Raw genomic sequence first — 13,183 nt, 5'->3', positions numbered from 1 at the left:
TGTATTCTGCCATTGTTGGATGAAGTAGTTGATAGATAACAATTATATCCAGCTTATTGATTGTGCTGTTGAATTCAACTATATTCTTACTGTTTTTTCTGCCTTCTGTATCTATCCATTTCTGGTAGACGGGTATTGAGGTCTCCAGCTGTAATAGTAGCTTCATCTGTTTTTCTTTGCAATTCTATCAGTTTTTGTCTCGTGCATTTTGATGCATCATTATTAGGTGCATACACGTTAAGCGTTGTGTCTTTTTGAAGAGTTGATTCCTTTATCATTATGTAATTCTCCTGTTTATCTCTGAACTCTCCTTGCTCTGAAGTCTGTGTCTGAAATTAATATAGCTGTTCCCACTTTTTTTTTTTAAGATTTAATTTATTTATTTGTCAGAGAGAGCACAAGCAGGAGGAACAGCAGGCAGAGGGAGAAGCAGGCTCCCTGCTGAGCAAGGAGCCCGACGCTGGACTTGATCCCAGGACCCCCAGATCATGACCCTAGCCAAAGCATCCTGTACTCCCGCCTTTTTTTAAGTTTTTTTTTTTTTTTTTAAGATTTTATTTATTTATTTGACATTGAGAGAGACAGCGAGAGAGGGAACACAAGCTGGGGGAGTGGGGGAGGGAGAAACAGACTCCCCGCTGAGCAGGGAGCCTGATGTGGGGCTCAATCCTAGTACACTGGGGTCATGACCTGAGCCGAAGGCAGATGCTTAACGACTGAGCCACCCAGGTGCCCCTCCCACTTTCTTTTGATTAGTGTTAGTATGATGTATCTTTTCTATCCATTTACTTTTTTTTTAAAGATTTTTTTTTAAAGAATGATTTATTTATTTATATTTTAATTTTATTCATTTATTTGACAGCGAGAGAGAGAGAACACAAGCGGGGGGGGGGGTGGAAGAAGGAGAAGCAGGCCTCCCACTGAGCAGGGATCCCAATGTGGGGTTCGATCCCAGGACCCTGGGATCATGACCTGAGTCAAAGGCAGACACTTAACGACTGAGCCACCCAGGTGCCCCTAAAGATTTTTTAAAGATTTTTAAAGTTTTTTTTTTTTTAAGAGAGTATACAATGGGGAGGGGCAGAGGAAGAGGGAGAGAGAAATTCAAGCAGATTCCACGCTAAGCATGGAGCCCAATGTGGGACTCGATCTCACAACCCTGAGATCAAGACCTGAGCTGAAACTAAGCGTTGGTTGCTCAACTGACTGTGCCACCCAGCACCCCTCCATCCATTTACTTTTAATTTACATATGTCTTTATATTTATCTATAATTATCTATCTATATCTAATCTATATATTTGTCTCTATGTTTTGGCTCAGGTCATGATCTTGAGAGAGAGATCAAGCCCCACATACGAGATTGAGCCCTGTGTTGGGCTCTGCGCACAGTGGGGGGGTCTGCTTTAGATTCTCTCCCTCTCTGTCCCTCCCTCTGCTCATGTGCATGCTCTCTCTCTCTCTCTCTAAAATAAAGTCTTTTAAAAAAGTGGTTTTCTTGTAGACCACATATAATTGGATCTTGTTTTTTTATTTATTCTGACACTTTTAATTTGTGTATTTAGACTTGATGTTATAGTAATATTGATGTAACTTGATTAATATTTACCATATGTTACTGCTTTCTATTCATTGCCCATGTTCTTTGTTCCTATTTTTGTCTCTTTTTCTCTCTTTTGTGTTTTTTTAAAAAAATCTTTATTATTGAAGTATAGTTGACATGCAGTGTTCTATTAGTTTCAGGTGTACAACATACTGATTTGACAATTCTGTACATTACTCATTTGCTCTCCATGGTAAGTGTAAACACCACCTGTCACCATACGAGATTACAATATTATTGACTATATTCCCTGTGCTGCACTTTTAGTCTATGTGACTTTTTTATATTTTAAAAGATTTTATTTACTTATTTATTTTTGTGAGAGAACAAGCGCAAAAGCAGGAGGAGGGGCAGAGGGAGAAGCAGACTCCCTGCTGAGCAGGGAGCCTGATGCAGGACTCGACTCCAGGATCCTGCGATTATGACCTGAGCCTAAGGCAGACGCTTAACCGAGCCACCCAGGCACCCGTCTTATTTATTTTATAACTGGAAGTTTGTACATCTTAATCCCCTTCACTTATTTTACCCATCCCCCCACCTCCCTGCCCTCTGGCAACCACCAGTTTATTCTCTGTATTTATGAGTCTGTTTCTGTTTTTTTGTTTGTTTGTTTTGGGGAGATTTTTTTAAATTTTTTATTGTTATGTTAATCACCATACATTACACCATTAGTTTTTGATGTAGTGTTCCATGATTCATTGTTTGTGCATAACACCCAGTGCTCCACACAGAATGTGCCCTTTTTACTACCCATCACCAGGCTAACCCATCCCCCTATCCCCCTCCCCTCTAGAACCCTCAGTTTGTTTTTCAGAGTCCATCGTCTCTCATGGTTCGTCTCCCCCTCCGACTTACTCCCCTTCATTCTTCCCCTCCTGCTATCTTCTTCTTTTTCTTTTCTTAACATATATTGCATTATTTGTTTCAGAAGTACAGATCTGTGATTCAACAGTCTTACACAATTCACAGCACTAACCATAGCACATACCCTCCCCAATGTCTATCACCCAGCCACCCCATCCCTCCCACCCCCCACCACTCCAGCAACCCTCAGTTTGTTTCCTGAGATTAAGAATTCCTCATATCAGTGAGGTCATATGATACATGTCTTTCTCTGATTGACTTATTTCACTCAGCATAACACCCTCCGGTTCCATCCACGTCGTTGCAAATGGCAAGATCTCATTCCTTTTGATGGCTGCCTAATATTCCATTGTGTATATATACCACCTCTTCTTTATCCATTCATCTGTCGATGGCCATCTTGGCTCTTTCCACAGTTTGGCTATTGTGGACATTGCTGCTATAAACATCAGGGTGCACATACCCCTTCGATCCCTACATTTGTATCTTTGTGGTAAATACCCAGTAGTGCAATTGCTGGATTGTATGGTAGCTCTAATTTCAACTGTTTGAGGAACCTCCATACTGTTTTCCAGAGTGGTTGCACCAGCTTGCATTCCCACCAACTGTGTAGGAGGGTTCCCCTTTCTCCGCATCCCCGCCAACATCTGTCGTTTCCTGACTTGTTAATTTTAGCCATTCTGACTGGTGTGAGGTGGTATCTCATTGAGGTTTTGATTTGGATTTCCCTGATGCCGAGCGATGTTCACTTTTTCATGTGTCTGTCGGCCATTTGGATGTCTTCTTTGGAAAAATGTCTAAGAACTCATTCTTTTTTATGGCTGAGTAATTCCATTGTATATACATATACACTACATCTTCTTCATCTATTCCTCTATTGATGGACACTTAGCTTGCTTCCATCCCTTGGCTATTGTAAATAATGCTACAGTAAACATAAGGGTGCATATATCTTTCAAATTAGTATTTTCATCTTTTTTGAGTAGATACCCAGTAGTGGAATTACTAGGTCATATGGTATTTCTCTTTTTAATTTTTTGAGGAACCTGTATTCTGTTTTCTATGCTGGTTGCACCAATATACATTGCCACCAGGTGTGCATGAGGGTTCTCTTTTTTCCATGTTTTGCCAACGCTTGTTATTTCTTGTGATTTTGATAGTGGCCATTCTCACTGGTATGAGGTGGTATCTCGTGCTTTTGATTTACATTTTTATGATGATTAGTGATGTTGAGCTTTTTATGTGTCTGTTGGCCATCTGTATGTCATCTTTGGAAAATGTCTATTCAGAACCTCTGCCCATTTTTAATTGGATTTACTTTTTGGTGTTAACTTGTGTAACTGCTTTGTAGATTTTGGATTTTAACCCCTTATTCAATATATCATTTGCAAATATCTTCTCCCATTCAGTAGGGATGGCTTTTTGTTTTGTTGATTGTTTCCTCTGCTTTGTAAAGGCTTTTTATTTTAGTGTAGTTGCAATAGTTTATTTTTGCTTTTGTTTTCTTTCCCTGAGGAGACATATCCATAAATATGTTGCTAAGGCCAATGTCCAAGAGATTACTGCCTATGTTTTCTTTTAAGAGTTTTATGGTTTCAGGTCTCATATTTAGGTTTTCTTTTGTGCTTTTATTTGGGCACTTACTATATTACTTCGTTTTCACTCCTTTCTTACTGTATCTGTTACACTTTTTTCGTTTTAACTTTTATTAGTGGTTTTTCTATAGAGTTTTTAATATACATTTCCAGTTAATCCGAGACTATTTCAAATAATACTGTTCTGCTTCACAGATAGTGCAGGTACCTTACAATAGCAAAATATAATCCTAATTCTTCCCTTCTGTCTTTTGTGTCATGCTTTTTTTTTTTTAAAGATTTTATTTATTTGAGAGAGAGAGAATGAGAGACAGCACAAGAGGGAAGAGGGTCAGAGGGAGAAGCAGACTCCCCGCTGAGCAGGGAGCCCGACATGGGACTCAATCCCGGGACTCCAGGATCATGACCCGAGCTGAAGGCAGTCGCCCAACCAACTGAGCCACCCAGGCGCCCTTGTGTCATGCTTTTATTCCTTTCATTTATATATAGCATATACATGTATATATACGCATACATATATGTGAGCATACATAATTGCGTTGTCGCTATTATTTTGAACAACTTGTTATCTGTTAGATCAATTAAGAATAAGAAAAATAAAGTTTTAAATTTTACTTTCACTTATTCCTTCTCTAGTACTCTTGCTTTCTGGTTTTGGAACTATATCATTTCCCTTCTCTCTAGAGAAGTTCTTTTTAATATTATCTGCAAGGCAGGTCTACTCACAACAGATTGCCTCACTTTTGTACATCTGATAAAAGCTCCCGTTTCTCCTTCACTTTTGAGGAATAATTCACAGGGTATGGAATTCAAGGTTGGTGGTTTGTTTTAAGTAGGCTCCATGCGCAGCATCGAGCCCAATGCAGGCTTTGAACTCCGGACCCTGAGATCAAGACCTGAGCTGGTATCAAGAGTTGGATGCTTAACTGACTGAGCCACCTAGGCGCCCCAGTCATTTTTTTGTTTTGACATTTTAAATGTTTCATTCTAGGGGCCTGGATGGTGCAGTTTGTTAAGTGACAACTCCTGGTTTTGGCTCATGTCATGATCTCAGGGTTGTGAGATTGAGCCCTGTGTGGAGCTCTGCATTCCACTTGGAGTCTGCTTAAGACTCTGTCTCCCTCTCCTTCTGCCCCCACCCCCTGTGGGTGCACATGCACACACTCTAAAATAAATAAATAAAATATTTTAAAAAAATTAAATGTTTCATCCTATTCTCTTCGTTTGCATGGTTTCTGAGAAGTTGGATATAATTCTTATCTTTGCTCCTATATAGGTAGGGTAGGTTTTTTTCCTATGTCTTCTTTGACGTTTTTCTTTCTTTATCTTTGGTTTTCTGTAGTTTGAAAATGAGCTATCGGGGTGCCTGGGTGGCTCATATGGTTAAGCATCTGCCTTCAGCTCGGGTCGTGATCCCAAGGCCCTGGGATTGGACCCTGCATCAGGCTACTTGCTCAGTGGGGGGACTGCTAAAAACGGAAAAAAAAAAAGAAAAGAAAAGCTTTTTAGGTGTAGTTTTTTGGGCACTTATCCTGCTTGGTGTTCTCTGAACTTCCTGGATCTGTGGTTTGGTGTTTGACATTAATTTGGAAAAATTTTCAGTCATTAGTGTTTCAAATATTTTCCCCCACATGGAAGGTTAGCCTGGGCTAGAGTTGGGTATTTCCCTTAACCTAGGCTTGTTAGGCTTTGAAAGAACCCCCATAATTTAGGTTCTGTTAAAATAGTTTTTCTTGAAAAGGCAGGCCTTGGGGCGCCTGGATGGCTCAGTCGGTTAAGTCCCCTCTCCTCTCCTTCTCTCCCCTTCCCTCTCTCTTTCTCCTCCTCTGCCTCCTCCCCCTCCTTCTTCCTGCTTGTTTCTTCTCCTTCACCATGGATTTAAACACATTCGATGGGATTCAGTCTGTTGCAATTCTTATACTTGCTAAAGCTCAAACTACCCCATCATTGGCCATTAGGAGTGTCTTCAGGTTGGCTCCTGAGTCTTTTTGACATCACTCAAATAGTTGTTGATTAGTTTCTTTATTGCCTTGTAAAACAAGACATTCCAAGAACATCTTTAAAAATTTCTGTCTCAAACATGAAATATTTCCATGAAGTCTGGTTTCTTTCATTGGGAAGTAGTATTTCAAAACTATGATCTGAACTCTTGGGATGCTCATTGCTACTGTTTGGTCTTTGTTTCTAGGTCTTTTCAGTGAATAGTACTAGAAAATACAGATTGGGAATCATGGTTTTCAAGGATATAGGGGCGATGGAATGTTCCATAATTACTCATTTATTTTATCATATTATATATTTGACAGTTTCATAATAACAAAACAAATACATCCATCACCATTATTACTGAAAAGAGTTAACATTTTTTTCATATGTTCTTCATTTCTTGATAATTATGCTCTATAAGTTATCAGGTCATATTGCCATTATGTACTGTAATTTTCTTCCTTTTCATCATCTTTTGGTCTACAAGTTACTACTTAATGCTCATCTCTAGTCCTCATGTCAATATTCCTCTAATTATATTGGCTCTTTGAAGCTTATTCTCTAGTAGATTTCTCTAGAAAGACTCATGAGAACATTATTCTCTGAGTTTTTTCATGATGATAGTGTGTATTGTTTATAGTTGAAAATTAGTTTTACCAGCTGTAAAATTCTTGGCTCTCATTTTATTTCCTTGAGTATCTTAACTTTTTTTTCTGGCATAAAGTGTTGCTTTGGAAAATCTGTTGATAATATATAATTTTCTCTTCTGGTAAGTTACTTGACATTTTGGCCCAGATGCTCAAATAGTTTTTCTTTTAAAAATTCTGTAATTTTATTATAATATTTCTTGGTGTTATTTTGTGTCCATATCCTCAAGTGTATGCATTGTATATGCCTTGAACATATAGTTTTAAATCTTATTTTAGGAAAATTTGCTTGAATTAGTTTGTAATGTTTTTGTGTAGTTTTTTTTAGTGTTTAGTTCCCTTTCTTGGGCTTTCTTCAGTGATTACTATTTTATATAAAAGAAAAATTTTTGTCACTTTTCCTAGAATCCTTTTATTTCTTCATTAAATTTTTTGAAATTTATTTTTAGGATTAGACTCCTTTCACATTACCTGTCATGTTAATTTACTCTTGTGCTGCTTTGTTTTTAGTCTTTATATCTGAAATAAAATTTTTAAAATTCTTTTTTGAGTCATGTTCTTACTTAGAATTCTGAGTTTCTCCAGTTCTGATGTTGTTTTTCATGCCTTATATACTTAGTGTTTCTAGCTTTTTAGTAGGTTATAGTTATTATCAGTTTTGTGTTGCTGCTCTTCTGGTTTTGCTTTAGTTGTGTGTAAGGATGTTTTTTTAGCCTTATAATAACTTGTTTTGAGATTTGAATCTGGAAGCTTTCTCATGGGTCATTTTGAAATTAGTTTTCCTGGAGGGTTAGAAGGAAACATAGTGATTCAGGAAAGCATTTTTAACTTGACAGAGTTGTTTTCGGTTACGTTAGAGAAGGTGGCCAGTCCTAGTTCTGTCACTGCCCCTTACTCCTCCCTGAGTCTTCTCTTTCCATTGTCTCAGCTATACTTTTTCTGTTCAATTTTGTTTTTACTCCCAGCAGTTTCTTTAGTGCAAGGGTCTGTCCTGGAAGGGAGGCCTCGTTGGGTATTTTCCCAGTTCAGAAAGGTTTGGCTACCATGTCAGCTTCAAACCATTTGCTGTTAGGCTCTGGATCATCAACTCTTGCACCCTCCCCAGTTTTATATGTACTTTCAGATTTCCCTGCTGTTCTCTCCAGTGAATACTTACTTGCTGTTTAGCTTATAGAGGTACATGCTAACAAGCAAACTGGATTTTACACCTGTCAGTGTCCCAGAATTGTAGGTGTTAGTTTTATGTAACAGAGTAAGAGTTCAGGCTAAACACTGGTTTAAAAATCTGTATAAGAAACAGTTATGTCCTGGAATCTGTGGCTTAGATCTTCTGTCTCACACTTGTCCACATAGCCAGGTGCCTGCCTGTGGTAATGACTTTTTAGTGCTCTTTCACATCCACTTCTCCTTTCATTCCAAGCATATGGGAACATTTAATCCCTTTGTTTCCTTGAAGTTAGGTTGGTATCACATGACGGATCTGGCCAGTGGTCTTTGAGGGGAAGTGCGTGTTGCTTCTGGGTTGACATAGTGAAAGGCCCATGAAGAGTCTCTGGTCTTTTTTTTTTTTTTTTTTTAACTTAAGAAGTACTTAGCCGTGTGTTTCATTTGATACAAGAACAAGATGGTTAGCCTGGATGACTATGAAGCAGACCCTGCCTGCCCGTGTTGGACATTTCACATGAGACACAAGTAAACTTTTGTTATGTTGAGCCATTGAAATTTTGGAGTCATTTGTTACCCTAGCATGACTGAGACTATACTATCTAATATGGTAGCCACTAGCCACATGTAGCTGTTGAATACTTAGCATGTGGCTAGTCTTAACTGAGATGGTGCTAAATCTCAGGTATAAATCTAAATGTAAACTACACACCAGATTTGGAAGTGTGAAAACATGGAAAATATCTTAATAATTTTTTATTTATTACATCAAAATACCATTTTAGATCTATTGGGTTAAATAAAATATATTAAAATTAATTTCAACTCTTTTCTCTTTTTTCATGATGGTACTAGAAAATTTAAAGTTATTCATGTGGTTGCATTTATAGCATATTTATTTATTTTTTATTTATTTTTTTATTTTTTAAAGATTTTATTTGAGAGAGAGAGAATGAGAGATAGCATGAGAGAGAGGAGGGTCGGGGGAGAAGGAGACTCCCTGCTGAGCAGGGAGCCCAATGTGGGACATGATCCCAGGACTCCAGGATCATGACCTGAGCCGAAGGCAGTCACTTAACCAACTGAGCCACCCAGGCGCCCCTATAGCATTATATTTATCTTGAACAGTGCTAGACCCTTCCTGGACTTAGTATCCTAGCAGAAGTTGGGTGTTTGATTGTCTAGAGAAACTACACCAGTGAGATCCCAGATTTGGAGAGAATACAGAAGAAGGAAGAGTACTCTATAAATGAGATTAAGCAGAAGTCTATCTGCTGGATCATGAGCTCTGTCCTTACTTTCTGTCCATGTCCCTTTCCTTACCTATTTGTAGAACACTGGCAGTCAGAGGAGACTGGAGGACTCATTTCTAAGAAACTGAATGACTCCAGAGAAGAGAGCAGCAGAGCCCAACATTTGAGGGTCTCCATATGTGCATAGGCAGGTGACGGCCCAGTTACACTACAGTGAAGCCCACTAGTTAACAAGCCCCTCCTGTACCCACAGTGTCGTCCAGTCAGGGTCCCTGTGTTTCACTCTTACGTGAAGAGTACCCGATTGCTACTTATTTTTTTAAAGCTGCTTTAGAAAGGTATTTATACTAAATATACCATGTTTCATTAACAATCTACCTGTTTAGGGAAAACTTTTCAATTATACAAAATTTATATGTATATAAAAAAGTATATGCAAAGATCTTTGCAACTTGATTTTCCCTAGAAAACTACCTTGTTATTGTCAAATTTGAAATTTATGCTTGAATTCTGATGCTTCTTTTGATGATTCATGTCGTCTCCTAGAAGTGATAGCACATCAACTTCATAGACTCTTACAGTGGTTGTTATCCTAGGGATTACTAATAGGGGAGTAATCTCCAGGCATACCATGGATTCTCTTGTGTTTGAGTGGTGCAGCTTCATATGCATACTAACTGCGGGAAAGAAGGGATTTTCCCAGCTTCCTGCAGTGCTTTCTGTTATGGTCATGCGGTCGTTAGATCGTTATTACTAGTTCTGGCAAATTAGTGAATCCAGTTGCTTTCCAGCATTTTGTGCCACTACTCCAAACCTCTCTCCCTGTGCCTAGTCTCCACCCTTTCAGTTTTGGAAGATAACTTCACTTTATATTTTCTAGAGAAGTTTGAAGGTGCCAAATGTAAAAGTTTGCTTTCTTTTCTCCATCTCAAAGATCTCTTTTTATGAGTTTTTTTCCTTCTGTCTCTTCTGTTTCACAAGTAGTGTTTCCCTTTTTCTAAGGCTAAGTATCTTCTGAAACCTTCCTCTCGTCTGTCTTTACATCCTTGACAATTTCCAGTTCAATTACAACCCTGATCAAATTCCCTTCAAATTAAAAACAAACCAGTAAAATCTTTCCTTGACACTGCTATTACCTCGAGGCCATACGCCATTCTTTTCACCTCCAGACCTTTCAAATGTCAGTTTGTACCTGAATGCACCGCTTTTTTTTTTTTACATCTGCCCTGCCATTGTCACTGAATTTGTCTGTGACTCAGTTAGCAAATTTAGCAGCTTCTTCCATATTTTATTGTCCCTTTTGCAGTATTTGGAATTGTCACTATCTTTCTACCTTTTTTTTTTAAGAACTTCACTTAAATTTGCCTTGCAGTACAAAATGTGGAAAATGCAGAAGAGTATAAAGAAGATAATTATCCATTGTAATACCACCTCTCAGAGATACCCAGTATTATTTTATTCATTTATTTTAGAGAGAGAGAGAAAGAGAGTGCCCAGTGAAGGGCAGAGGAGGAGAGAGAGGAAAAGGGAGAGAATCCCAAGCAGACTCTGTGCTGACCAAGGAGCTCGAGGTGGGGCTCCATCTCACGACCCTGAGATCGTGACTTGAGCCAAAACCAAGAGTCAGATGCTTAACTGACTGAGCCACCAGGCGCCCCTGTATCTGTTGTTTTTTTGATTCCTGATTTATTTTTCTATTTTAATATATTGTGAGTATATTTTCAAGTCCTTATTCTTCTGTAGTATAAATAGTGGCCGTACAAACTGGCAGTATTGAGACTGCCCAGGTTGGAATCCTGGCTCCAGGTCCTCACTAGCTGTGTGACCTTGAGCAGAATACTACTCTGGGTTTCAGTTTCCTTATCTGGAAAATGAAGATGGCATTCTTTTCTAATACCTAGGATTGTTGTAAGTAATAAATGAGATAATACATAAAAAATAATTCTTGGCAATTAATAAATGTTAGCTATCATTACTATAGAATATGAATTTACTATAGTTTACTTAATTATTTCTATTTTGTTTTGCTATCATTAAAAATGTTATAAGACCATCCATATAGCTAAATGCACATCACGATTCTTGGTAGATTTTTATTGGTGAAATATAAAAATCTCTTCGTGAAATTAATACACTTACCATGCAGTTCACCCATTTAAAATGTACATTTCAGTGGTTTTTAATACATTCACAAATATGTGCAACCATCACCGCAGTCACTTAGAACATTTTCATCCCCTCAAAGTGAAACCTCATACCCTTTAGCTATCACCTCCCTTCCATAATTTTATATTTTAATATAGTATTTTATATTTATTCTGCTGTTATATCATGCCCAGTTGGTCAAGGATTTGGAAAGAGAAAGTACGGTAGTCCCCCCTCATCCACAGTTTCATTTTTTGCACTTTCAGTGACCTATGGTAAACAGATGTTGGGAAGCAGATGTCAGGTCAGTAGCCTAACACTACGTCACACTTAGAATGTATTTACTTGGCACTGTTCTAAGTGCTCTACCTACGTTAACTCCTTTGATCCTCACCTTTTAGACACCTGCAGTTATTTTCCCTGTTTTACAGATTGGGTACGGATGAAGTTAAGCAACTTTGGGTCGAAGTATTATAACAGGTAAGTGGTGGAGCCAGGATTCTAACCTTGGTACTCAGTCTGACTGCAGAGGCCATGCTCGTAACCCTGTATTCTTCTCTTAATCCTCTCCTTCTGGAAGAATGGTAGTTGGATTTCAAACATCTTGACATCTTGGCTGTTCTATATCCAGAGGTCTTCATGCTTGATTGGAAGAGAACTAAAAGGAATATCGATGTCTGCTACGGACATGAGCTTCAGGGTGGCTGTGTATTTATCATCTGGGGCAGGCCACACATGGATTATCCTGCTGCACCACTCTAGAATCCAGGCCTCAGGTGGGACAGTGGCCAGGCACAGTGCACCATCCCTGGGTCCCCCTGATAGAATGCCCATTTTAACCTGCACCACTCCCTCCTTGCATACAGTCAAACCCTGCCAGTCTTTGGAAGGCTTATTTAAATTCAGCCCCCAGTGATCTCTCCACCTGTGGAGCAGTAGTCTTTGATACTTCTCAGATAATCATGTGTGGTGGTATGGCAATATTTGTATTGTCATCTTGGTACTGTTGTTAAAGCTTTAATATATTTATAGAAATCTATTATTATATCACTATATTAATGTTTTTATTAATATATATTTATATTAATAATATATTTAATATATTATCACTCCTGAAGTTGATTAAATGTTGCTTGCCAGCAGGGAACTGTGTCTTAAATGTTTTAAAAAATACTATAGTGCCTGCAGAAGTATTACCAAGTTATCTTTTCTCCTTTCTCTTTCAGTCTCTCTTGTCTGTTGGTAATAGAGCTATTCTCTGCAATTCAGACATATCTAACCTCACAAACATAGCCCCAAATGTACATGACATGTTTTGCAGAAAGTGGTTAGTCCATAGTTAGGCTGTTGGATTATGTGCATTATATTGAGATAGGTGCTTCTAATTGTCTGTCTGAAAGTCTTCAAAACCTGTTGTTGCTTCTTTTTGAAATCTTACTTGATTGCCTTGGTTGTTGCTCATCCTGCTTATAAGCTCTTCCCTTAGGCATGTGACTCACAAATTTAAAAGACTGTGCTGTTCAGTAATTAACTACTACCTGCCTCTCATTTCATAGAGATGAGAATTTAAATGCAGGTTTCCCAGCTAAAACTTTCTTCTCTATGTGTTTACCCACCTACGGGCCTGTAGCAACACTGTCCCACACCCAGCCTTTGGAGGAAATATCTGTAATCCATTTCCCCTCCTGTTGGACATGGTTCGTTTGCATATCCCTGTACAAGTGATGGATTTTATGTGGGTGCCGTTAATCGAAAATAATTTTATTTTCTGTAATTTCTAGAATGTCATTTAGTCTCATTGGTGTTCACATTTGGATGAAAGTTGGGTTTTTAATGAATGTAGTTTTGTTTTTAGTAAATAATAATTAAGCCAAACATTTTATAAGATTAATTGGATTAAAGTCTGACGCATCCTTGAGGTGATAAG

At 38.3% G+C, this 13,183-nt stretch overlaps 1 protein-coding gene across 3 annotated transcripts in view; it reads left to right on the top strand.

Annotated features, from left to right (window-relative positions):
- Positions 1-13,183, top strand: part of BMPR1A (bone morphogenetic protein receptor type 1A) — a 131,822-nt gene that overhangs the window by 52,782 nt on the left and 65,857 nt on the right. For 2 of the 3 annotated variants that reach the window (XM_028098927.2, XM_028098926.2), the window contains one exon: positions 11,688-11,736. The exons of the other annotated variant lie outside the window; for it this stretch is intronic. The gene's annotated coding sequence lies outside the window, so the exon portion shown is untranslated. The remainder of the gene's footprint in view (positions 1-11,687; positions 11,737-13,183) is intronic. 3 annotated transcript variants of the gene reach the window in all.

This window comes from Eumetopias jubatus, unplaced genomic scaffold (genome assembly GCF_037043125.1).
Source record: "Eumetopias jubatus isolate StellerSeaLion01/CBP00866 unplaced genomic scaffold, mEumJub1_p1.0 scaffold_17, whole genome shotgun sequence".
Taxonomy (NCBI): Eukaryota; Metazoa; Chordata; class Mammalia; order Carnivora; family Otariidae; genus Eumetopias; species Eumetopias jubatus.
The sequence above is the reverse complement of the archived record's forward strand: the minus strand, read 5'-3'. Positions and strand labels throughout refer to the sequence as shown.